A 24,454-nucleotide genomic window follows, 5' to 3' on the forward strand; every position below is an offset into this window, starting at 1 on the left:
GTCGTACTTTCCCTGTGTTTGTTGACGGGCGTGATTTGCTGTACAGAGGCAGATGCGTATCATCGCTTCAGCAAAACAGCGGTCCGAGTGTACTTTAGGACACTGGTGACGTGTCGTACATCTATGACAACATTGTCAATTTGGTTACGAACTGTTCGCTCCGAAGACAGTCAATCTAGAATCTAGGACTACGGATAACTATATTTCGGGCCCTGTGAAGTCGATCAGCCCCAACCCATTTGAAAAGGTTTCGCCATGGAGGCTGAATTTTCCGACTGTTATACCGGAGGCGTAACTACCATCAATGGGAGAAACGTGTGTTCAACCAGCTGATAGAGTTAAGTATCTAGGGCTCATCCTAGACAGGAAGTTCTGGTGGAAACCTAACATCGCGGAAGGAGCACGGATGGCATTTATTGACATTTACTACTGTAGGGAGCCATATGTAAAAGGTTGGGACTCTCACCAAAGGAAGTTTTTTGCTCTATTAAACCATAATTAAGTCTACAATGTTCCACGGAATTTTTGTTTGGTGGACGAAGTTGGAAAAAATTGCTGTGTGTTCAACGGGCTGCTTTCAACACTATTTGTGGTGAACTGCGAACCACACCAACTATGGCGGGGGACATAGCTAGAAGGCGTATTACTGCGAAAGCTGCCAGAAAATCTGGGTACTTAGATGCCTGCGAGTCTAAGAACACTGAAATCCTCAAACATTTTGATTTCATTCGAAAATACCTGGAATACCAGTTCACCGAGCTTAGTCTTTTCTCTGTTGCTATACCTCCAGGGAGGAAAGCTTTCGCTGGTGACAAGGAGTTTGAACTTTTCTACAGAGTACACTGTCATCATCCACCATCTCCAGTTTTAGTCAGGCTTCCTGATCACTGCAACGTCTTTCAAGCGTGGGTGGCTGCCATAAATATAGCAGTAGATCAACTGCTCCGGATTGATGTCTATCTAAGGCAGCTATATTAGCCTTCAGTTCGCAGACTGTTTGCTCAGGACTAGTAAAGGGATGTCTAGACTTTTTATCTCTAACATCGAGTTATTTTATAATTACACTTATTTGGGAGAAACCGGAATGCAGGGAACTGTAATGCTGATGAGCTTGCTTGCGCAGGTACTTAGAGCTCAACAAATGCTGAATGGAAACTAGTAGGACTCCGTTGGCTTCTTGTGGTTCTCTACTGGTTGGTCTAGCACCAACTGCTGAGCAGTCGCAAGGAGCTTTTGGTCTGGTCTGGTCCCTTTTAAATGATTTTAGTAATTTATATTTTTTGACCCACCTTAATACATATGTAAATATATATGTGCTCATTCCAATAGAAAATTTCTTGTGCCTTTAGCTGCTGGGGAATTCCCTCAAGTTGTTCGATAGTTGGTTGTTAAGATGGGGCCATAAATGAAGACATTTCCCTCGTGCGCACATAAGCAGACCTGCTTACACATTCTGCTGCAACACTTAAGGTTGCACGCGAGCTTATCACCACTCACGAATAAACATGAGCGAACGCGCACAAACGCACACACATCCTTATCCATGTCCTTATTTATGAATTTTTGCGTTAAAATAGATCGAAAAACAATACGTTGCACAAAGCAATGACTCAGGCCCCATACGAGTACACATATACATATATAATATGTACATAAAGTTAAGAGTTTATAAAACACGACATATGAACTACATACACATACAGTAACAGATGAGCTGGGCGCTTGCGAACTCCTGCATCCTACCCTATCGTTAGCAGCGACTTCCTTAGACGCATTGAAAAACCGCAAATCCTGCTCATGTCCTTTTCCCAAGGCGGCACAGCGGCGCATATAACTAAATATTGGAAAGGCACGATATATTCACGTGTTCGTATACTTCATGGTGCAGCGCAAATGGGGAGGGAGGCAAAATGTTGACTGTTATTGTTTACGTGTGTATGATTCGTGTGGGTTTATGGCAGTCAGCATTGCCCGTTGGTTATTATTTATGTCCCGTTATCAGTCGGCCATAACCGTTGCCGGTCCCACATATCCGCTCTGTTTTACCCCCAAACACCCTCCACAACGTTTACATTCGCATGTGCTGGTCTGCTGGTCCGCGAGCATCATTTCATTTGCTTGTAACGCGGAAGATTCTGCTCTCCGCGTTTGCGATATGAGTCCGGCTTGAATAGCTGTAAGCTGAAACTGTGTGTTGACCGCTTTTCTTTCACATCCTTGTCTAGTCAAATACTAAATACATATACATATATTCATTAAGCTTTTTCAACTTTTGCAGTATTTAAGAACACATTTGTTTTGAGGTTCCCTAATTACAGTAGCGCTGGATTATTGAAAATGTTTTGGGTGAGGGAAGACGGATTCTTTGTGAACCTACGATAAATTTAAAGATAAAAAACCCAAAAACTTAGTTATTTCAATTTTTTACATAAAGTTTAAGGTTATGTGACAAAATGTTAACAGTAAATTTGTAGATCTTTTCATTACCTACAACCTTGTCATATAATGCTTTTCTATAGGACTCGTTGTTTTGTCTGAAATAGAGTTAAACCATTTTTAACCCTTAAAAATTCCAAAGTGCCTTCTACTTCGTCTTCCCGACCTCAGATCGCCAGCAAATTATTTTTGCTTTCAGTTTTGTTTTCTTAGCTACGATTTCCAATGAGTTTCAACTCAATTTGTTTTCTTTTTTTGCTGAAAAAAATTATCGGTTTTGGTCTATTTATCTGGATTTGAAAGATGAGAAGTATTTTATATTATATCATAAAGAATATCTGACATTTACCAAACACCCAAGAACAAAATGGTAATATTTGAAAATGCAAAATATATGAATTTAAAGCGTGATGCATTTTGAGGTTCCCTATTAAAAAGAAAAATAGATGATCCGTTCATTGAGCCAATTTTCAATGACTCGTTCGAGCATTGCGATTGTTAACCAATCGAAGGATCCAAAACGTGAAATTATCGGCTTACCGAAGCGTTATCTCAATAAATCCATTGATTGATGGAATGCGTGGAATGTGGTGCTGTCTTGTTCAAACCAAATGTCGCTGAGATCACCAGGTTCAATTACAGGCATCAACTACTCAGTTATCATGGTGCGATAACGGTTGCCATTGACGGTTACGATCTCACCGGCATCATTTTAGAAGAAATATGGATCGATGATTCCACTGCCTCACAAATTACAACAAACCGTCGTTTTTTAAGAATAAAATGGCAGCGCTTGAATAATGCCGGAATTTTGCTTGTTTACATCCCCATTGAGTCAGAAATGGTACTCATCGCTGAAGAAAATTTGGCTCGGAATCGTTGGATCTTCTTGTAACTTTTCAAGAGTCCATAGGGTGAAGCGATGTCGCTTGGGAAGGTCGACCGGCTTCAGCTCTTGCGCAAGTTGTATTTCGTACGCTTTCAATTTAAAATCTCGACGTGAAATGCGCCAAATCGCTCCATATCGCTCCGTCAGTCCGAGTTGCTGCGAATCGACACTCAACGGTCTCCGCATCACTCTCATATTTTGGAATAAAGTGGTAACAAAGACTTAAATGGTGTTATTTTAAGATGTGTGGATTTCAAAAGAAATAAAACATCTTTAATTTAGTATTATGGACAAAAATTGAACTTTGTTTTAAAGATAAGGGTTTGTCATTAATTTTTTAAAACTATTTCGGGCAAATTGAGCTCCATGGCTCGAATAAATTCCAGCCGAGAGACACAACTTTCCACATCTTTTTGTGACTTGGCACTGTAAGCCCGCAATATAGCGCCAAATTTTATATTTCAAGTCGTTAAGCATATCGGGCATATCTGCATACAATAGCGACTTTACATAACTCTACAAAATATAGTCTAACGTAGTTAAATCGTACGATCTTGGAGCGAGATAATGTGCTCACAAAAAGATTCCTTCCATAAATTGATTGTTTCGTGGGCTGTATGGCATGTAGCGCCATCTTGTTTGAACCAATGGTCGCTTACCTCAACATCCTCCACTTCGGTTATTAATCATAGCTGTATAGCGTCCCTCATAATATTATGACCGGCGTCAATTTCGTAGAAATATGGATCAATGATTTCCTTAGTCCATAGGGTTAACAGTGAATTTTTGAGGTTGTAAGAACAGACGGATTGAGGATGGTGGAACAAAATTTTTTTGTTAAAATCAGCATCGGTGGCCATCCCGTTTTGTGCCTTTTAACCGAACGTGCGACACACTTGATGGTCGTTCAGCTTCAACTCTTACAGGAGTTGGATTTTGTCAGCCGGTAAACCAGAAAGATCTGTAAAATGGATGAACACAGCTTAAATAGTAGCATACAATGTCGGCTAGACGCATTCAGATCTTTTTCGATACTCTGCAACACAACAGTAATAACGTGGAAGGTGTGCGAGGTATGCCGTCTCTGGTATGACCAGGATCCATTGTTGCGCGAATATTAAAAACATATCTCGCGATGCGACGCTCAAAACGAACGATTTTCCAGCGTTGTTCCGGAGTCTGTTCATAATGAAATGTCAAACCCATTAAATAAAGTAATAGATGTGAAAAATACCAACTCCGAAAAAATTATTGACTGATTGAAAAGTAAACGTCAAAACAAAACACTCTATTTTTTATGTCTCTGATGTATATTTACCTTATAAGAAAAAAACAGATAGTCTAAAAAGGTTAGTAAATCTTTAAAAGTGACGCATGGTTCTTATGAATTGTTAATGAACAAAAATATCGTAGAATCACGAACTTTGACATCCCTCATATCGCCATTCGAAATTCCTGTCGGGTCGCATTTACGGTCTCCGGAAATCAGTACTGATAATGCTGTCATGGCAGCAGCCGCGGCGTTGTTGATGATATAAAAAGGAGCACGCTACTTTACTTTCAGACTTTTTCGGTAATGTTATTATTGGTATGTTTGGCGGGAATCATCGGCAGTTGGCGGCAGAGATGGTTCACCTGCGCATGTCACGTACTCTCTGTGCTCAACATTTAACGAGTGCGCTGCCACTCTCTCGCACTCAGAGCGGCAATAAATATGTTTATAGCATTAAAAGATTACGAGGCTTCGTGTTCGATTTGGCGCTTGCCTTGCTATAGCCTCCATGCATTGGCATTTGCCGATGCGCTCGCTAGTTTAAAGTGTTTGTGAGATTTTTCATAAGTAAGTATCCTGAAAAAATTTTGCGTCGAATAGCAACGACGACCTACCAACCCACGTCCATAAACTTCCGCTTTCACTTGTTATGCTTTCTTGCAGGCTTTTGCTCTCTTTCGCGCTCGATTTGCTTGTTGTTCTCTTGTCACTGTGTGTGTGTGTGTGCATGTGTGCGTATGTGCCTGTGTCTTCCTGACAATTGCGTTGTTGTGTTTGCAACATTTTGCGATTTGTGATTTAACTGTTGGAATGTCGTCGTCTCACTGCGAGTCACTGGCAGACCCGCCGGCGGTTCGATCGCAAAGGTGGCGGTAGTTATGTACATGCGTATGTGTGTGTGTGTCTCGGAAGGAGGAGGATTCACAAAGTAGTTATTTACAGGCAAAATAGCGCGTCTGCTGCTGCTCTCCTCAATTGCAGCCCTGTCCGTTGGGCACTGAGAGCGGCGGACGGGGTTGGTCGGTCGGTCGGCTGGTTGCTTTCATATGATTTATACAGGGCGCTTAGCAAACCAGGGAAGGGGTGCGCTGTAAAGACATTGACGCACTTAGCGCAATGTCAAGTTGACACTTTAGCGTTGCGTGATTTTGGCAATTCTGATGACGACCGAAGTGGCTGCGGTGGCAGAGTACGAGGTGGCAACGCATTGCAGCGTCAACATTCAACGCAATTAGGTAACGACGCTGGCTGACTGACTGGCTGGCTGAGTAGATTCATGGGTAATAATAGTCAAGACGCTAACGAGGTTGGCGGCTGAGCGTTGCGGCGGCGAGTGTTGGCGGTCGGTATTCGTGCGCTTGCGTCTATTTTGGTCCCGTTTGTTAGTCGCTTTAATTTCGATTGTTAGTCGCAAATTGAATGTTTTTCCGCACATCAGCACACGCATTTGCTAATACCACTTGAGTGGCCTGTGCTTGATGGTGTGGGGAGGGCGGAGAGGTGTATTAATAAGCATTAATCATTACGAAGCGTAATCTTTCAACGATTTATTCAATCGCTTGCGTCCTCGTATGCAAAGCTTCGCAGTCGTTCACTGCTTAATTGCACTGCCTCGCCGTCGTTTATGCACTTTGCTCCATGCACATGTCTGCCACCTAGCAGCCTACGAATCAGCGCAGCGCCTTGTGTAGAGCCGGGAGTATAGTTGTCGGATTAAAATGATTGCAATGCCGCTGGCAGAATGCCTTTTGATTTGGCACGCACCTGCGCATACGTAACAAACGAGCACGACATGGAGTTCAGGCATTGCTTTTGTTAGGCTTTTGTTTTAGCCATCAGCCGTCAGCCGTTGGAAGACTCTCCAACATGTTGTTGCAGTTGTAGTTGTACATGCGTTTGTGTGTGCATATTCATAAATTTTCTAAATTTTTGTTATTAGTGGCCTTATTTGCAATGAAGTTCCTAAAAAAGGACAATCTTTATACCTTAAACAGTCTTTATTTATATCTTGTACTGGGTACATTAAGTATGTCATGATGCTTGGAACCTACTAAAAGGAACGTCAGAGACTCTATAGTGTGTATATAAATGATACGCATGACAAGCTGCGTCGATTTAGCAGCGTCCGTCAGTCCTTCTGTTCGTCTATTCTTCTGTCTTTCGGCCGCACTGTCTGTATATATACAAATTTGCCCTTCAGTCTTCGAGGCATCGACATGAAATTTTACGCACTACCTTTTCTCATCAAGCAGCTCTTCATTTGTCGGAATTTCCGGTATCGGACCACTATTACTTATAGCTGTCATACAAACTGAGCGATCGGAATCAAGTGCTTGTATGAAAAGGTCTTTCATTTGACGAGATATCTGCACGAAATTTGGCACAGTTTAAAATCCAAAATTCTGCAACATTTTCCGAAGAAATGGTTGAGATTGGACGACTATGACAGGTAGCTGTCATACGAACTGATCGGTCAAACTCAAGTCCTTGTATAGAAAGCTTGATTATTTAAAAAGGTATCGCCATGAAATTTAACACAGATTATAAGCACAGGTATTTCAATAAATTCTAGAAATATTTTTGAAATCGGACTACTATAGCATATAGCTACCGTGTAAACTGAACGATCAAACTCAATTCCTTATATGGAAAAGTTTTTTATTTGACAAAGTATTATCTTGAAATTTGGCACAGAGGCACTGCCTCAAGTAGCGCTACAAACTCCGTAAATATAATGCAGATCGAATCCCTATAGCATATAGCTGCCATATAAACTTTTATTTTGCCTTAATGCCTGAAAGTATTTTCTTTGCAATAATAAACTTTTATTTCTTAGCATTAAATACAATTATAATTTACTAGTTCGTGCAAAACACTTTGACGCATGAATACATGCTTAACAATACCGCAAATTCAAAACAGTGTGGCAGCATTCTTTATTAGCCAGCAACGAGCTAAGCTGCTGTCGTTGCATTTGCCATTGTTTTTGCGTTTTAGCAAATTAAATCGGCCATAAATACACCCACATGCATGCATGTCGCTGCCAATTACACACACACACACACACACACACACACAGCGCACAGGTATCACAGGCTTGTTGTTGTTGCAAAACACAGTTATGCTGAGTAGATATACTTGTACATAGGACGAAATTGTGCCGCTAGCACAAAAATATGTAAATCTCAAATGCCTAGCACCCACAAAACGCAACAAGAGATTCGTGCTGCAGCAAATCCGAGAGCATGTGGCCTATGCAATGATGGAGTTCATGTACGACCGACTGGGATACAACAAACAGACTTCCGGCTTCTCTTGGCGCTCTTTCGCTCACTTTGTAAACGGCCTTTGATGGCCTTCGATTGTAACGCATTCACAGAAGGTTGTGAAAGTGAACTTTGTTGCTGTTGTTGCACGAATATTTTCGTATTTTCGTATAAGGTAAAAGCACAACAATTGAAAGGAAAATAATATGTGAGTGGGAGAAAGAGAGGGTTGTAAGAGAGCAAGACAGTAGCGAGATTTTTGTGCGTTTCTTTGTTTTTTTTTTGTGTTTACTGGCGCTCTGCCTTGTCGGGGGTGGCAGCTGTGGCTGTATGTGTGCTTGGCCCTTTACTGTACGTGTGTGTGTGTGTGTGTGTGTGTGTACGCCCCCAAATTTCGTAGCAAAACTTACGAATGCACATCGATCGATTTTATAACAGTATACCGCAAAAGGGTATGCTGCAGTGCAACGTTGGCGGTTTGGCGTTCGTTCACCGAAATTTTGTGTAATATGAAAATTTTTTTGGACAAATTGGTCCGAGTTTTATTTAAACCCTCACTGCAGCTCAAAATAGTCTTACTTGGTATAATATATTTCTATATTCTTCATATTAAATGCACACTTGGTAACTCTATCACGGCACACCAGCACCAGGATATGCTCAGCTCAGTTGTGGTTAAGTACACATACAACAAAGCTGCAGGCCGCTGTGCTCAGCTAACTGAGTGCCAATTGTATTTTATATGCTCTGAGAGCTTACAGCATTGCACTGGCTCCCCTGCTCCCTGAAAATGTGGCGTCTGTGTCGCCTCTCGACCCCCCTTATCGTGCGCTCAAACTTCGTCCTTATCACTCTGCCAGCCGCTTTCGTGTTGGCCGTTCGTATTTCGCGCTCGTCATTGCCGTCGCTGCCATTACTGCCGTTCGGTGTACCCTTGCCGCTGCAACCGTTGCCCGTCGCCTGCCGAACGCAGCTACCGTTGCTGCCGCTTCTGCCTGCTGGTTCAGGTTCAGCTTCATCAGTCGTTATCAGACAAGCGAGTCCATCAGTCGTTGCGTTCCTTAGCCGTCGTGCAAAAGTAGCCTAGTTGATTCAAACCACTTTAGCAAACCACACAGTTATAAGCAAAAAAATAGCAAACAAAAAAATAAATATATATAAAAGTATCAATAGCAAGCAAATTAGAGCAAAGCATAGCAAAAACGCGTTAAAAATTTGTACGCCGTAATTAAGCAAATTCAGAAATCAAGCAGCAGGCAATTACCGTCATTCAATACCACGCACACTCCCCCCCAACTCTCTCGTTTGCAATAATACACCACTGAATTATCAGATTGTAGCGGATTGAATTCAATTCAATTAGTCAAAAAAGCTTCAGCTTCGAAACGCGTACAAGTGCAATCATATTAACTCAATAAACAAAAAAAAAATTAATTTAACAACAAAAATAACGCATAAATCTTTGTAGAGCTTTAGTGTAATCTTCAAGAGCTTCGTAAGTAGTTGTGAATTATTTTTTGCTGGCGTAACTGTGAAATAAATCAAAACAAGCCGAAAACTCAGCAAGCGCAACAAACCGATTGATAACAAACGGCAAAGCACTGTTATAGCATTTTTGAGAAATTTTTTTGGAAGTTTCTGAAAAACCAAAACCAAAGCTTGACAAATCCATGTTTGCAACGCTCAGCAACGCTTCAAACAATCAACCTTAACAGGATATTCAAAAAATATTTGTAAAAAAGTAGAACATTTTGACTGAGTTTCGAAGTTTCGACTGCGAGTCAAGCTTCTTTGTGGACCAACAGTAGTAGTCTTCGTTTTGCCATTAGAAAAATATTACGATTTTTTGAGTGCGTGTGCTTTTGCGCTTTGTTAGTGTTGTTGCTGTATTGTGTAGCAAGCGCAAAAATATAAAATTTATTGTGATTAACCGTTACAAAGGCGAAAATATATTTAAGGCAAACGCAACGATCAATTTAGAGCGACCACTTAGCTTTGAGGGAACTTGGATACGAGTATATTGGATAAGCGCAGCAATTAAATTGTGCAATATTATTAACTAAGTGATAGAGAAACAAGAAAAACCCAAACTTACTAAGCAATTGAGTTCAAAATATTAATTGTGAGAGAAACAAAAAATACAGCAACAAATTAACCGTAAATATAAAGTGATATGAAAAGCTGAATAAATCAGTATCCTGACGCTAGCAATCAATCAATCAAACCGTGTGCAGAAACAGCAAATCCCACGTCAACAAAAATACTTACAAACAAACGAGTATATGCGAGTATATATGAAAGGATATAAGAAATAAAGAAGATAGCGCGGAGCCGTTAAATATTGGCAACGACAAGCACAAGCTAACCGACTAACCCATAAGCTAACCAATACAATATACACAAAAAAGCGCCCGCCGCTATCAGCACAGTTACATACACATGCATTGTATTGTTGTTGTATTGTGTGAGCTGCGCTAAACGAGAGCCCCCCTTCGGTCGCTACCGGCAATACTTTTCATGTCAATCGTGTGCTAAGCGCCTTGAACGCAACGTCTTAATCGCATTTAGCCGACGGCAAACGCGCTAGTAGTGTCAAGCAATAGAGTCAGTCGACTGCGTAGCGTCCCAAGTGACTGGCTTGCTGGCATATAACCTGTAGTACAACCAGTGACATTTGTAAGACGAGGCGCGCTGTGCCAAATAATAGCGTTAACCAGCTGCTTAGCGACACTCGCGCGTGTGTGTGTGTGTGCGTGTGCGTGCGTGCGTTGTTGTTGATTTCTCTCTCCCGACGCGTTAAGTAAAAGCCAACAAAATTTCACACTTTGGAGTAAATCTGTTTTACGTTAAGCAGCCAACGGAGATTTTTCCACCGCCAACGCAGGCGATTAAAGCGATCAGTCCACCAGCGGCAATACAGGCAGCGCCCGCCACCATTCCAACGAAGAAACTCGTCGTAAGTAAAGCCATTTTTCGTATACTAGAAACTCGAGAGATTATCAAAAATTAAAGAGATATTGGGGATATAACGGTGTTATATATATAGATGTATGCATATAGCGAGTGACAGTGGCAGTTTTGTGTGTCAAAATTTCGCTCAAATCGGAGATTTTAATACAAATTCAGAATACTTTAGGAATTAACAGCAATATTTTGAAAGGAACACACCCCACACCGCTCATAAAAAATAGCGAAATAATACAATACAATACAAGTCTATGGTTAAAGTTAACTTTGTGGCACAAATAACTAAAATGCTACCTAAAACTATACCAGAAAGTGTTTGTGTTCACCAAGCAGTCTTTCTAAGCTGTCAAACATATGAGCTACCTTTCTTTCATATTTTCTACGTCTCCCCAAACTGTGAAAAAAAGCACAAATAGCAATATCGGTCACACGCAATAAATTAATTTAGGCCTTTTCTATGCCCTCCCACATATCCGACTGTGTTATGGCATTCTTCGTTGTGGTGTGCTGCCAGTCGAATGACCTGGGAATTCGCCCAATAATAGAACACATTGAATGCCATTATATACAAAGACATACGTATAAATCTCTTAAATACATATATACTCCTTATATACATACATAAATATTTATACATACATACATACTACATACATTCATATACACATATCTTCAAATATATACACATTATTCACCGTTATCAAATCCAGTGAGCATTCACGTGCCGTTCGCCGTCACTGTCGTGGCCAAAACGTGTCGTACAAAGGGGGGGGGAGGGGGCAAATTAACGTACGAGAAAGTTCGGAATTCGCTTCCTGTTAAGGTCAAACTGTTAAGATGGCTAATGACACTTTAATATACACTCTACCAAGTAGCAAGTGCTTATGTAAATATAACCGATTTTTTAGCGTTGTGGGTATGAGTAGTGCGCTGACAATTTGAGGGCTTTTGGTGCTTGATTTTAAACTTAAAAATTTAAAATCAGCATTTGCTTGAATACTTTTTTACTTTTGAAAGCAGGATAGTTTAAACTACTTCTAATCTCCGATTCGGAAAATTTGTTCGGATATTGTAACAATGCCTTCGGCTTATGATTTTTGATTTATGTGACATTTTTTGTCAATTAAAAAAGTTTTCATACAAAAACTTGAGCTTGATCGATCAGTTTGTATAACATATATGTATATGTTATAGTGGTCTGATGTCGACTTACAAGTATGAGCTGCTTAGAAAGGAATGCACACAAAAGAATACTGAGCGATATCTCAAAAACTGAGGGATTTTTCCGCCTTTATACATATATACAGAGGGACAGACAAACGGACATGGCCAAGTACACCCAGCTCGTCATGCTGATGATTTATGCATGTTCAGGATATAAAAAAATGGCTGGATTTCAGAAGAAGTATCTGACTATTAGGTCCTACCAAAGACACAAATTACTTAACTGGACAGCTAACCGCTCCAAACTGTGGGACAATAGAGTTCGCCGCTACATGGAAGCTGACTTTCGTGCGGTCAGTTGGTGCATACTGAAAAATGCCACTGTAGTTTTACGGTATATAATTCTCTCAAGTATTTATAAAGTCAAATATTTTACAAACGATTTAGTTAGGTTGGACGGGTAGTCATCTGTAAGGAGCTCTACCTCAAGTTTAGCTCTAGGCTACCGAATTATAGTAGTGTATTTAAGGCACTGTATTGGTAACTATAAAGGTAGCAGTAGACTCGCCGTTCCGGGGTGCAGCTTCTTTCAGCAATTTGAGCACGCCGATAACAGAGCGGCAATATTAGCATTGAGCTCGCAAGTTGTGAGCTCAAAGTTAATGCGGGTGTGTCTAACCTCATTAGAAATAACATAAACTACCTTATCATCATTATCTCGTTTGCGTGTCTGGTCATAGTGAGATCGTTGGAAATCGAAAAGTCGAGTAGTACTAGTAAGACGAGACACCCGTACCCCGTTCACATTGGAGTATGAATGAGTCAGATAGCCGTTGTCATCGTGCGCTCTAGCACTGGACTTATGGACCTTGCGTTGGTCAACAGCCAAATTCTGCTCAACTGCGAGGTTCTACGAGTACTATAGTAGAATGTAGAAGATCTTTTGAACTGTTTGCCTTTAGCAAAGTTCACCTTGCAGCAATCGTAGAAGTTCTTCTTGGCAGTCAGGCCTGCGGCGAACCAGCAAACAAAGCTGAAACTGACATTGGCCGACTCAACAAATGTGTAAACGGCTCAAAACGCTTTGTCGATTTAGGAGGGTTTTTATAATACATATTTATAGGTCCTCAACGGACCGGCGTTAAAAGCAGTTCAAGTGAGTTTCCTTTAGGTTTGACCATCGACTATTTAACCCAACCTAAGCCAGTGCCAAATATATATATTTTTTAATATACTTATGAAGAAGTATATATGTTTACGCAATTCCAACAGGCTTAGTGCGCAATTTCAAGACAACTCTGCAATCAAATAAGAACTCAAGTACCATAAAAACCGTCATTACATTGCGCTTATTGTTGGTTGCATTGTTCTGGCGCTTTAATTTCACGACGCTGTACGAGTGTGTACGTCCGCGCGCCCGCTAACGGTAATAACACCATAATTTACTTTTAATTTGTTTGCCAAATGCCGGAGCTTTTGTACAAAATTATGGCGTTTGCCCGCCAAGGAGTTAACATTTCCGCACCTGTTCTAAATTTTTCCAACAACACCCACAACAATTTCATGTAATCGTCACTGCGCACTTTCGTCGTTGTCGTTGCCCACATTCAGCGTCGCATCTTTAACCAGGTTTTTGGAATGCAAGGCTCATCGTTTTGCCGCATTTCAAACGGAGCGGCAACATTTATCGTCTGGAACTCTGCGTTGGTGAGTGCCGATTGTTGAGAACAATGCAACGTGTACAACACTAGCTCCGCTCTTCATTTCACTTCGGTTAATGCAAGGGTTTATTAAACTAGTTCGAGAGCAATTTACCACTTTTGAAGACGTGGATTGAAGAGTTGAAGGAGTATCAATTGCTTCAAGGTCAGCTGTGTTCGTACTTTTTTTAGATAAAAAAGAAACGCTGCGGGCTCACGCATCTTTTTGCGGACGATTAACGCTTTCAAATTTCAAATGCTTTGGAGACGGATTTCGCAGTTTGTTGTTGTTGTTGTAGCGTCAGAGATCTGCCGAGTTCACAGTTCTTGGACAGCTAAAAATCCAGATCCATTCCGGTTACGTAGTCTCCACTGGCGTGAGAATGTTTGTAGGCCGCCGCGCCTGTGTTTGAATAAATTTGGTTCAATCGTCGACGGTGTATTAGTTTCTTTACTCTCTTTATAGAGTATTTAAATTTGTCCTTGATATTTTTTAATTGTCTGCTCATTATGCAAATAATTAGCGAATGGTCAGAATTTTCAAAGGTTTGCACTTAATAAATTTCACGCCTGGCAAGCAGTAGGTGGCAAAGCTTGATAAGATTCTGAACTGCTCTCCACACTTGCCACTTGAAACACTTAGCTTTGCTACCAGAATGAGTGCCGCCCTACAACGCCACTGCATCGTTACCGTTATCCTTTCTTCCTACTCGGCTACTCTGCTGTCTCTTCTGTGCATGTGTGTGCGTGTGGTCATCCGGCCGTCCGGGCGACTGGTCGACCTAGCCTCGTACCGATAAGGCAGGCATGTGTCGAGCATGTGAGCCGGCAACACTTTATGGAATTTACCCAAGCGCAGGCATTAGAAAAACTACATAAATGTGGCTGCAAGGTGAAGCGGCGCCAGCCAGCGGAGGAGCCAGTTGGTGCTGTGCCCTTTATAAATAAACTGACGGCTGAAAGCTGCTGGCAGTGCAAAGTAGCTTGCCAGCTGTAAGGAAACTGCAATTAATTTTCGTCACTTTCGTGTAAATGTTGTAAATTCTATGTATGTCTGTATGTATGCACAATCTACGGATACTAAGGATGCGCAGACAGTTGAGTGTATACCATATATACATATGTATATATACATATATTCTGCAATGTTTGGCATGCAGTTGTTTTTGTTTTCTGGAAAATATAAAGTTTGCAGAGCAGTTGAGCTCACAATTAGTTGGGCTGCTCATCGTCACCTAGTTGAGGGTTGTGTTTTCTTCTTTACTTTTCCGTTTAGTTTGGGAAATTGAGATAACAGTTTAAGTTTAAATATATGAGTGGGTATTTGTGACACCAAACATTCTGTTCTGATATACGATTTATACAACTACACACACCCACACACATGTATGTATGTAAGTAGGGAAGGGTGTTTCAAAGATTACTTTGTTAAAGGAATTCTCAGGAGCAGTACTACAACAATTTCACATACACATTCACTGCAAAAGTTTTGAAATTTGAGTGGGACAGTGTAAATAAATAACTTTAATAAAAAATAGAAGACGCTGCCTAACGTTAATTAAATATATGTGACCTGGTCTACGGAAAGAGGGCTTAGGTGTCAAAAAAAAGGAGAACAATTAATGAGATAACGAGAAACTGACGATTATTTTTAACAGCTTTCCCCAGAAAACTAGTTTTCGCACGTTAGCTCCTTTTTCGTAGACCAGGTCACATATATAATTAAGGATACCATAAATTTACCCAATATCCGGAATTGAGTGGTTAGTTTGTATGACAGCTATGTATATGCTATAGTGGTCCGATATGTACGATTTTTTCGGATATTGTACCGTTGAATTAGTGAATAATCCACGTCAAGTTTCTTGAAGATAGCTTTTCAAATACAGTAGATCTCCATACAAGCTTTTAATTTCGACTATTCAGTTTGCATGGCAGCTATATGCTATAGCAGTCCGATCTGAACAATTTCTTAGGATATTATACCATTGTTTTAGTGAATGATTCGTGCCAAATTCTTTGAAGATAGCTCCTCAAATAAAAAAATTCTCCATACAAGCACCTAATTTTGACTGTTCAGTTTGTATGGCAGCTATATGCTTTAGTAGTCCGATCTGTACGATTTCTTCGGAGTTGGTACCATTGCATTAGTGAATAGTCTATGCTAAATTTCTTGAAGACAGCTCTTCAAATAAAAAAGTTCTCCATACAAGCACTTAATTTTGACTGTTTAGTTTGTATGGGTGCTATACGCTATAGCAGTCCGATCTAAACAATTTCTTTGGAGATTGTGCCATTATATTAGTGAATAATCCGTGCCAAATTTCTTGAAGATAGCTCGTAAAATAAAAAAGGTTTTCCATACAGGGTCTGGAGTTTGATCGTTCGGCTTGTATGGAAGCTATATGCTAGAACAATCCGATCTAAACAATATCTCCGGAAATTGTATGGTTGCCTTAGGCGATAAGTCATACGAAATTTCGGGAAGATATCGTGTCGGATAAAAAAGTTCTCCACACAAGGACCTGATCTTGATCGTACAGTTTGTATGACAACCATATGCCATAGTGGTCCATTATCAGCGGTTCCGACAAATGAGTAGCTTCTTGTGGACGGGTAGACAATTTTAGATCGATATACATATATGTATATACTTCCTTCAGGTTATAAAAAAAACTTATAAAAGATGTGGCTATGTGTGTATACGGAAGTCGAGCCTAGTTCGACCGCATTTTTGAGTTCTCCCAAAATAGTAATCAAAAATATCTACCTCGATTTACTTGTATTTAAAAATCTACTCCGAAATCGTTCAAAAACAGTAAATTTCAGTGGTTCATAGCTATGTACTATACATGATCTCTAGTATAAAATCGATACTTTTATTTATTTATCGATTGCTTTTTATATTGTATGCGATACTTTGCGAATTAAACCAGCAATTGCGCCAGTAATCTTCAAAAAGCATCAAAAAATTTTAAAGAACTATCTCGCTGACAAAAATCTTCCCGCTATACAAGTATATGTATACACTTATGAGTATGCATATATACAAACATATGTATATATAGTATCTATGTATGGACTCGAACGTCTGCACTTAAACAATTTATTTTCCTCAATTCAACTTCATGCCATGGAACGGAACTGAATATGAACGACCATATGTGCCAGGCGAAAGAAATAAAAATCGATGGAAATTGAAAAGGAAAGCCAATGGTGTTTGGTACGTCTCTGGCGAACGGATGCCACTCGTGTCGAGCCAAACCATTTGTCACAAGTGAGCAATTTTCGAAATCTTCTAGCGCAAAACCGGCCACTTCACACATGAATTCCGTCCGTTGTCAGCCAACAGGCATCGGGCTTTTAGGCAAGTCGCTGACGAGCTCTAGCCGATATGTGTCTGTGTGTCTTGCCTAGTTGGCCTCCAAGCAGTCGGTTGAGCTCCTGTCATTGAGCAGCATTCGGCTTAACTTGAATTGGAATTTAATGTGTCGCTCTAAAGACGACAAAGCCATGAACCTGTACTTCTGTGTACACAGTATTTGATTGCCTTGCCATGTGGCGGGTGCGGGTGTAGGTAAGTGTGTACCACCAAATACAGCTGGCCGTTAGTAGTACGTTAAGAGTTGTAATACTCAACCGCTGCTAAAGTGCTGGAAAAGCGGATGAATCGTGTCATCCGGCTTTGATGGTATTGTGTGCTTTGTTGCAGTGCCAAAGGTCGAATATAAGCTATTAACTTAGGCAAATATTCTAAATGAAAATTAAACGAAATAGTAAATCAAGAGTTAAACCAATCCAATCAAATCCAATAATCAACCTGGCAATTGTTGCCTTGTTATGATGGTTTCGAGCGCGAGCAAAAATTTCAATATATTAACTATTAAATTATGAGTTAAGTTGTAATTTGAGTTGGTGGGGGACTTTAAATCGATTCATCCCGATAAAATAAATGACTAGCAAAGAGTACCTTTCACTCAAATACACTGAACTTTCCTTATCAGAATGTTCGGCAAGTCGATGAGTTTTAGTACAACTAATCGCCTACAAAATAGACTCCTTTTGAATCAATAACGTTAAATCCATTTTTCAAAATGCTTATAGCCTCGGCTGAGATGTCTTCAGCGAATCACTTGTAATGGCTTCAATGTTTTATGGCGCGTTCCCCGCAGCAGATTTGTCAGTTTCGAAAACTGAAAACCAAATCTATCGAATCATTTTAAGCGACGACTACGTTTCGGTGTTAATCAAAAACAGTCCCAAACAAGTCAATTGACGTCGCATAATCCAATGGGTTTTCAGCCCAGAAATCAGGGCATTTCGGACGTGTTTCATGTAGACGCTCAAAACGGTCAAGCTGCATTTTCTATTGACCGTTTTGCGCTGTGACATGAGTTACCGGTGAACCACATCATGATAATCGAAAAAAACGACGCGAACGACCTTGCTTTTTGACCAAATTCGAGCAGTTTTTTTTTCGGTTTCAATCTTATATGGAAATTCTGAAATTTTTCGAAAAAATATTTTAAACTCGGCCATTGTGACGCCATTTCCGGTGGCCCCTCGAAAAAAAGATGTGCCCGCGTTGACAGGGTAACTCCTTACAGGATCAGCTAAAGTTTAAAAAATTGAGTGTTTTGTTAAAACCTTAGCTTAGAACTTGTACCAAGAAAAAAAAGAAAATAGTTTTTTAACTCTCCCTGAAATGTTTACAAAAATAGAGAGAATTTCTCGACATTTTTTTTTCAATATTTCGGTTGTAATCGAAAAAATTCTTTGCGACAAGTTTTTAGAATTATATCTCAAACGTATTTCCTGTGTACAAATGCATGAAGATCGGTTTAGTAATTCGCGAAAAACTTGCCAGCCGACTACAAAAACATAGTTTCGAAAAAAAAACTCGTTTAGAGACGCCGTATTTAAATGGACCTAGCTAGCCTCGGTGGAACAAGTTCTCAAACCGTATCTTCGTAACTATTATTCGGATCAACTTGAAGTTTTAGGACAATATTTCTGATGTGTTGTAGAATTTAATAAGATCGAACCCAAAAATCCATGTAACCCCTTAAAGTATTTTCACAGATTTTGTTAAGAACAATATTTGTTCCATATAGTGAGAATACAACTTGAATAATTGATACTGTTATTTATGTTCTCTTGAACCACATTTTACAGAATTTAAGTTCAAAAATGTGAAAAATGTGCATCTTCCCTCTCCCTCTCTCTGATTTCTAGAAAAAAGTATTGCATCTATTGAAATATTGTCAATTCTTTAATTCAATGAGACACTTAACAAATGTTTAAAGAACCGACTTAAAAATGTGAAACTATCTTCGCGAAAAAGTGAACAATAAAAGAACAATGATGGTGAACGAAAACGACAAGCTGAGCAAATGAGTAACTAAAACAAAAATGGGAAACAAGTGCAACTTGGCTTCACAAAAACAAAAAAAACATGGTGCAGAAGCAAACAAAAAAACAGACTAACGAAAAACATTTCGCCCGCAGAGTGAAGTCTTTGCGATAATGATAAGAATGGCGGACGAAAGGGGGCGGAGCAAAAATCTTCAGATAAAGAAAACGACATCAAGACGAAGTAGTAGTGAAACATCAGCAGCCGCGCTACAAAAAGTGAAAGAAGGTTCTCACGAAAAAAACCAAAGCAGCAATAAATTGCCTTGCGAAAAATGCCAGCCGGTGGAAGTGCATGACAAGCGGTGTGGACCGAAAAACCTGGCCAACACTGGCTGCGTCGGCAGCTGCAAGTTGGTGCAAGTAACAATGCCGGCAATCGCCAGGAAGAAAATGTGAAAAACAGCAAGTTGGCATCGCGAAGGCATAATCAACCGCATTCGTGACAGCAACATTTTGCTGCCGCTTTGTCAGCGTACACCCTCCGCACAATGCTGAAATCATTAGTTGTCTGCAAAGCGCAAAAAATCCGTAATTTAGTAGCGTCAATGAAGTCGTGCAACATTTGCTCTGCTTTTGTCACTCGCAATTGATGAATGTCGTTCGTGTTGCTACGGTACAATTCGTTGTGCGCGAACGGCCTGCGAGAAAGTTTTGGTGGGAAACGCAGATTAATGGTGTTTTCGGAAAATGAATTACGGGCGCGTGTTAGAACGAAGAGCGAACGTTATTTTTCATAAATATGTAGAGATAATAAGATAACAGCCAATCAAGTTCATCAATGTTAGTTTGCTTCACGAAAGTATAATAATATGATTATAGCGACACTTCAAATTTTCGATATCATTCTTTAGTACGATTTGTCATTTGCCTCAAAATAGGTCTCAGTTTCGGCAATCACCTTTTCATTCGCCGAAAAATCCTTCCCAGCAAGCACCCATCTGAGATCTGAGCACAGGAGATAGTCGCTGGGGCCAGATCAGGAGAATACAGGGGATGCTGAAGCAATTCGAGGTCTAATACATGGATGTTTGCCTGATTTTTGGTGAAATGGATTTTGATCTTGGTGAAACAGCACTAACTTTTCCTTCAAATGCGGCTGTTTTTCGGCGATTTCGTCCTTCAAACGTTCTCAAATACTATGTTCTTCCGATGGTTGTTCCTTTATCTACCTACCAAAAAGTTTCATGAGACTGTGGTTTTTTCGAACAAATGTGAATTTTTACAAAATACCATTGGGCTGATAAATGAGTAGGTATCCATAAAATATCGAACGTAAAAACCACGCTAATTCTGAAACACTTCCACCATTAACAAGTCGTTGTTTTTGGGAAAAGTGATAGCTCGCAGGATATTCTCTTTGCACAGAGCTTTCTCATAACCAAATATTCGCGTATGGTATGATACACACATTCAGTTGATATCTTCACGGCGGCTGGTATCACTATCAAATTCACTTTACGGTCATTCAAATTTATTTTGTGGACTTTTTTGAAGTTTTCTCCGGTAACAATCTCTTTCGCGCGTTCACTGGGTTCACCGTCTTCGGTGCATTTCAACACGTCTAAACTTAGCATACCAGTTAATGATGGTTGATTTCTCCGGGTTAGTGTCCTTAATCTCGTCAACAAGCAAAGTTTTTGTTTCAACTTTATTTTTTTATCTTTAAAAAAGCAATATTCTGTCAACTCTCGAAATTCCTTATTATCAATTTTTTTCACAAAAACAAAAGTTGCTTCTCTCAAACGGATATAATTCAAAAAATAATAATTCGACAGCTGTCAAGTTCATATACATGATTTTTGATGGTTAGGGCTAATTAAAAATTATACGGTTTAAGGGGTTATATACAGTTAGAAGGCCGAAAAAAAAAAGAATTTTCCAAGACTTTTTCTGAGAAAACCTTTAAATTTATTCATCCAAATTTTAGGCATATTATGGTATCTTTTAGCTGTATCTTAAGACTTAGTATTCTCCGGAAGCTCATCTCAAAAAAGACGTTCTGCGGTGACCACTATCTCTGAACTGGATCCTCTGAAATTAAAAAACCAAGCTGATTGCGTTTACATAATGTTAAATCTAGTAGAGCAAACCGAAGGAATAAGCATAATAAAATTTTTTGACGAAATTTCTAAAAAAAAATAGATTTTTGACTAAATAAAAATTTAAAAATATTTATCGGTAAGAAGAAGTCTTCGATTAATTACTAAAAAATATATTTAAGAAGCTCGTGTTAAAATTTGAAACTAATCGGCTTAGCAGTTTTTGAGGTATGTTTTTTTTTGTTTGCATTTATTTATTTTTTTAATGTTAGTCACCGACTTTAAAAACACCAGTTTGAGAAAAACGCGTTTAAAGTTTGGAGAGCACTACGCTCTGAAACGTCTTTTCAAATTTGCATGTAATTTCAAAAATATTCACCAGAACGATATGAAATTTTCTGTGTGTATTCTGAAATATCTGTAAATTAAGCAAATAAAATAAAAAAATCGATGTTTTGAAAATTCTGACTGAATATAACATCTTAATTCTAGTTTCGCCATCAATGTGTCAGTTCGGAGCCTTTCCAATTGACTTGTTTTGTAAACCATATGTTTTTTGACGGTGACTTGGTTTTTTTTTTTTTAATCCGTTTGCCTCGTTAAACTGTACCCACATTTCTAAAGGCACCTTAAATTTAGGAATACCAGTTTCAGGTGTTGAGACCTTGATTCAGGGACTCATATTTATCAAAAATTATATATGCTATATCTATGTATATATGTAGTAGATCACAAAGACTTACTACTCTTCTTCTTTTTACCTCGAAACCGCTACTAAAAGTGAAAACCTGCAGAGTTTATGTACATACATACATATGTATATGCACGTAGAAGTACTTCCGTCAAAATCCGCTTGATGTCAATATGTATACTTCTACATTACGGTATCTATGCATGCTCTAAGCCAATATTGCATGTCGATATGTCGATTATTGCCACTGATTAACTTTAAAGAAATTGCTTAGGATTTTCCTCTCGATAATTCCCATGCGCGCACCGCAACGATCCCTTCAGTATCAATCGTAGCCCACACACACTTAGACACACTGGAGTGTGCGCGTGTGAGAGAAAGTACTTACGAAGGTATTCATACTCACACATCCCTCAGAGATTACCACATCCGCTTTCATCAGCAGCAGCAGCACCTCCCTCCAACAATTTTCGGCTGAATCAATCTCAAGCGCTGCGGCAATGGCAGTCAATCAGGCGCGGAATCCCTCATAGTCAGCAAGTGGGAAACACTTTGTTTTTCTTTCGGCACAGAAGTAGGCGTGCAAAGGTGGGAGGCGGAAGATTTGTGTGTGTGTACGCGCGCTTCCCTGTGGGAGGCAAAGGAAAATAAATCGCAAATTTAAGTGGCACACACACACGCGCACACATGTGAGCATACGGCTGCGTTGTTAACGTCTCTATTAGTTCAATTTATTTGTCTTTTAGCTGCGTTTTAAGTTTTATTTCTACATCATCGCTTCAGTTGCTTTCCTATTTAGCCTGCTGTGCTTCTGTGCTTCTGTGCTTTTATCTCCGTCATTGCGTTTGCTTTGTTTTCGAGTTTTTCATTTGTTTTGAGTTTCGCAGTTGACTTTCACACGATTCGATTGTTTGCAATTTCATAGAATAACAACGCCCTGTTGGTGGGTGGGTGTGTTGTTGCCCTGCCATCGGATTGATATTGCGTATACGTACAACAACAATAACAACACACCAAGAAGAATCTCAATTCGCGCCGCATTATTTGTCTACCGCGCAGCGCCTGTGGGCCGGGATGCGGCGCTCGTAATTGTGAAGTGTTTGCTGGGCCTCATGAAGCGTATGTGGCATTCAACACGAACTGTGTGTTTGCTTGTACATACATAAGTATATATGTAGGTATGTTTGTGTGCTGTAAATTGTTTTTATGGTGAAGTACGCTTGGACCGTGTTTGACTTCGTAAAGTGTGCCGATTGCTTTCGCATTGTCACTTTCATTAGCCTGCTCTTTGCATCCCCCTCAGGCTAGGTTGTTTCGGGTGCAAATTTTTAAAGTTACAACTTCTGTTGTGTTGTAAATCTGTTGTGTCCTAAGTCTTGTTAGGTATAATAGACAGCTTTGTATAATAGTTATATGCTTTTTATATCCAAAACTAGTTACTTTAAGTTTGCCACGAAGTTTGTAAGACCCAGCAGGAAGCGGACACCCAAATAATACATATGTATATAAAGTAGTCAGATATCGATTTGAAAATTTTTACACATTCTTTTTTCAACTAGCTGCTTATTTATCGAAATCACCGATATTGGTCCATAATAGCATATAGCTGCCATACAAACTGAACGATCGGAATCAAGTTCTTGTATGGAAAACTTGTTTATTTGACGAGGTATCTTCACGAAATTTGGCTTGGATTATTTTCCAAAAGAACGGCATAAGCTCTGTTGAAATTGTTCAGATCGGACCGCTATAGCATATAGCTGCCATACAAGTGACAGTTCAAAATCGTGTTTTTGTATGGAAAACTTGTTTATTTGACGAGGTATCTTCACGAAATTTGGCTTGGATTATTTCTCAATAGAAAGGTATAATCTCCGGTGAAATGAAGCAGATCGGACCATTTTAGCGTATAGCTGCCATACGAATAGAACGTACAAAATCAAGTTCTTTTATGGAAAACTTGTTTATTTGAAGAGGCATCTTTACGAAATTTGGTTTGGATTATTTCTCAATAGAAAGGTATAAGCTCCGATGAAATTAAGCAGATCGAACTACTATAGCATATAGCTGCCATACGAATAGAACGTACGAAATCGAGCCCTTGTATGGAAAACTTTTTTATTTGTCAAGATATTTTAACAAAACTCGACAGAAATTATTACTTAAGGCAAATATATATTCTCCGAAGAAGTTGTTTAGATCGAAGCACTATAGCATATAGCTGCCATACAAAGTGACCGATCAAAATCGAGTTCTTGTATAGAAAATTTTTTTGTTTGATGAAATATGGTAACAAAATTTGACACAATTTATTGCTTAAGGAAAATATATATTCTCCGGAGAAATTGTTCAGATCGGATAACTATAGCATATAGCTGCCATACAAACTACAAGAAAATCAAGTCCTTATATGTAATCTATTGTATTTGAGAAAGGTATATTAACTTCAGTGCCACCGAAATTAACGTTTTTTCTTGTTCTTGTTTTATATACTGGTTTTTAAGAAAAAAAGTAACGAATTCGTTGATCCAATAAAGCCTTATTAGTTTTCTAAACGCTTGAATCACATATGAACATATATAAGGAAGCATAAACATATTTATACTCCAAACGA

General features: G+C 39.5%; 1 protein-coding gene across 3 annotated transcripts in view; it reads left to right on the top strand.

The window, feature by feature from the left end:
- Positions 1–8,881: 8,881 nt before the first annotated feature.
- LOC126761375 (RNA-binding protein Musashi homolog Rbp6) overlaps positions 8,882–24,454 on the top strand; it is a 260,056-nt gene continuing 244,483 nt past the window's right edge. Inside the window, exon 1 of one of the 3 annotated variants that reach the window (XM_050477477.1) lies at positions 8,882–10,820. The gene's annotated coding sequence lies outside the window, so the exon portion shown is untranslated. The remainder of the gene's footprint in view (positions 10,821–24,454) is intronic. The other 2 variants (XR_007667359.1, XM_050477478.1) reach the window with 2 other exon arrangements.

Source organism: Bactrocera neohumeralis, chromosome 6 (genome assembly GCF_024586455.1).
Source record: "Bactrocera neohumeralis isolate Rockhampton chromosome 6, APGP_CSIRO_Bneo_wtdbg2-racon-allhic-juicebox.fasta_v2, whole genome shotgun sequence".
Classification (NCBI taxonomy): Eukaryota; Metazoa; Arthropoda; class Insecta; order Diptera; family Tephritidae; genus Bactrocera; species Bactrocera neohumeralis.